Below are 3,634 nucleotides of genomic sequence, written 5' to 3'. Positions count from 1 at the left end.
AGTTTTATCGTTCATAAATATGTATAAACATGATTTTGAGTTCATTTAATTGAAAATTTTGAAAAAATTTACTAGAATTGGGTAGTCAGTATATAAGACTAGGGCTGTTCTTTATTATCAGAGAGCACTAGATTCTAATACAACTACTGCTTTACTAGTATTTTTAATGGTAATCCATTGTTTAAGATAAAAATTTTAAAATCCGAAAGAATTTAACCCCTTCCCACACTTAAGATCTTGCAATGCCCTCATTTGCAAGAAATCAGTAACAATTTAAATTATTGAGGGTGATTTGTGTGAAAATGATTAAATTTTTACCAAAGTTTCCAAATATATTGGCGTTTGTTTTCTGAATGATAAATGGTGCACATCATTTGTTCATTCCGTCTTTGTTGTTATTTCACATATATTTTGCATCTTGTCGTCAAAATTAGTTGCTTTTGCTGAACTTAATGCCAATCTTTGAAAATGCGTTGTTTTACCCTGTTGTGTACATAAGATAAACTGCAAACATATATACATATTTTTGAAGTTTGGTATATTACCCCACATTCAAAAATTATTAAAATCTAAGAATAAAAGTTAGAAAATTATAAAAACTATTACAATATTAACATAAGTATTAAACGTATCAATATTACAAATTATAAAATAAATAAAACTAAGTAGACTAGGGATGATACTGGTACCAATAGGGGTTCCAAGCATCTCTATAGATACGGTGGTTGCATCTCTATAGACCAGGGAGGGAAGATGGGTTTTGGTGTAGGAATATAGTTTCTACCTATATGTTGGCAATGAGCTATGATTTGGTTCTGATGAACTTGCCAATCTTCAATTGCTCTCTGTCTAGCATTTTCGTATTCATGTGAAGCTATAAACCTTTGCATTTCTTGCATCTCATTTCCCCCTCCTACATTACCTTGCTGTTGGTTTCTCTCGACCTGTGGATGTCTACCATGGTATTGTACTGCGGCGTTATTTCGCCTCTTCAAAACTTTCGCACCATGGTATACATTTAAACCTATAGTATCGCGGGGTTCTGGTTCTTCTACTAATAATCCCCCCCCCCGACTTATATCCACACCGAGATATTCACCAATCAAAGTAATAAAAATACCACCTCCTATTATGCTATGCGGTCGCATCCCCCTAACCATAGCTGATAAATAATAACTCACACAATAAGGTATACTTACAGTGCTTTGTGGGTCTCGAATACACATATGGTAAAACAAATCCTGTTCATTTACCTTTTCCTTGTTCTTACCTCTTTGTGTAATCGAATTAGCTAAAAACCTATGAATCACTCTTAATTCAGCTCTATCTATATCCAAATAAGAGTAATTTCCCCTTTGAAACGGTGATGGCTTGTCATTTGACTCCACACACCTTGTGTATCAAAATTTTCATCTATTTTTCTACCGTTTAGTATCAACCCTCTACAATCAGCAGATGCTAACTCCTCAGGCGTATATATACGTAAAGCCTGAGCCATGTCTAGTAAAGACATGTGGCGCATCGAACCTCCTAACAAAAATCTAATAAAAGATCGATCGGTTAAACTAGCTACCCGATCATTTAATTCTATACTACATAACAATTCTTCACACCATACTTTATATACAGGTCTACGCATGGTGAATAAACGTACCCAGTCATTAAAAGTAGAATTACCATACCTCTGTACAAGTAATTCCCTAATTGGCCCGGCCAATTCTACAGCTTCTAAGGGTCCCCATTCTATGACCCTAGGTACCTCAACAACTTTAGAATGAAGAGTATGCAAACCCCTTTGGTATTTTGGATAATCTATCCAAAGTCTGTCAAATCTCAGGTTCGGGTGCAAATCTTCCAAGTGCATATCAGAAAAGGTCATGACTGGATGAGGTATATCCTGCTTGTAGTAGTTATCCACCTCCTGTTGTTCCGCATTCTCAGCAGGAGCATTGCGAGCTTGGGATGAAGATTCACCCCTTTCAGTCTGCAAAACACATCAAACACAATTTTTGTGCTTTAAATATGCATTAGTGTCAGCAAAATCATCAATCAAAATAATTACAATGACATGATCAATTTATATCAAACTTAAGCTCATTTTCACATTTTTATCAAATCTACACTTTTTCAAATAAGCATATACGAAAATGTTCGCCAAGTTCATAAGCATTCAACTCAAATAACATGTCAAAATAATCATTACTAGCAATTAAACAAGTTTCAAATGGCATTATCTCTCAAAAATCAAGTTCATGAATTTTAGACTTGAAAAAGTCCACTTTAATTCTCAAAATCATGTTTAGGCTCAAAGTTTGGATCATTTAACTACCTAAACATGTTACACTACTTAATTTAGCAACAATTCATGACAAAAATCGGCCATAACCTGTTTATATCAAAAAGCCCCAAATTTGCTCAAGAACACAAACCCTAGATTACTCAAAATTTGAAGTTTAAGGCTTCTAATCATGTTAAATAGCATCAATCTAGGTTATACAAGCATAATACATAAACAATTTAAGCATAATTACACTAAAAAGCATCAAAATCAAATTGGGGAAAAAATTGCTCAAGAACACTAATTTCGGATTAAATGGTGTTTAGGTGTAGAAATTTACCATTTTTCTTGAGTAATTCTTTGATAGCATCCTTCTCAACATGATTTTAGTAAAAGATTTGGTGATTAACGGTTAAAAATTGTGATTTTGGGGGTGTTTTTGCGTGTATTTTCGGCAGTTATTTTCGCAGTTTTCTTTGAGTTTGTGGTGTGTGGTTTAAAACTGATCAGTTCGTTCAGCTATATTTTTTTTTCTGGAATCCGATACCTCCCCGACTCGCGGTGTTTGAAACTGCAAACTCCGCGACTCGCAGAGTTTGCTTTTTTTTTTTTTTTTAATAAAATCATTAACTTATAAAACAATTAAGTAATTAATTTTTAAAATTTTGTTTCCCTTGTTATTTAGGACGAGGTCGTTTCGGATCGATGTCCTAGTCCGTCCTTCGACAAAATTTTAAAATTTGTCTTTTTGTAGCGATTGTTTTAAAAGCTAAGATTTTTGGTTTTTTTTAATGTTTTTGGCATACTTTAATTCAATAAGATTAAAAATAATGATAATAAAAGTTCTCGTCCCTCCCTCGGGTAAAGCAATTTCGGTTCAAAGACCTAGTCTTCAACTTACGACAAATTTTAAAAATCATATTTTTAACTTAATGATATAAAGTAAATTTTTGTTTTTAAATTCACACAATTTAAATATAAAATTCAAAATTAATATTAAAAATTCACACCAAACTTAAAATTTGAAATGCATAAAATTAAAAATTCATATTTTAAAAATTAAAAATTCATACCAAACTTAATTTAAAAATTCATATTATAAATTCACACCAAACTTATATTAATTTTTCAAATATTTATAATTTTAAAAATATTGTTTTTACAAAGTTTACAATATTAATTTAAGATTTAAATATTAATTTTAAAAACATGGTAAAAATAAAATTAAAAATCTTTTTGGCTTTTTATCCCACTTTAATCAATCAAATATTATCAAAAATATGCGCCCCTCTTTTCGGTAAAGTAATTTCGGTTCCAAAACCTAATTTAACTCATGACGAATTTTTGAAATATTTT

Source organism: Rutidosis leptorrhynchoides, chromosome 6, assembly GCF_046630445.1.
Source record: "Rutidosis leptorrhynchoides isolate AG116_Rl617_1_P2 chromosome 6, CSIRO_AGI_Rlap_v1, whole genome shotgun sequence".
Classification (NCBI taxonomy): Eukaryota; Viridiplantae; Streptophyta; class Magnoliopsida; order Asterales; family Asteraceae; genus Rutidosis; species Rutidosis leptorrhynchoides.
The sequence above is the reverse complement of the archived record's forward strand: the minus strand, read 5'-3'. Positions refer to the sequence as shown.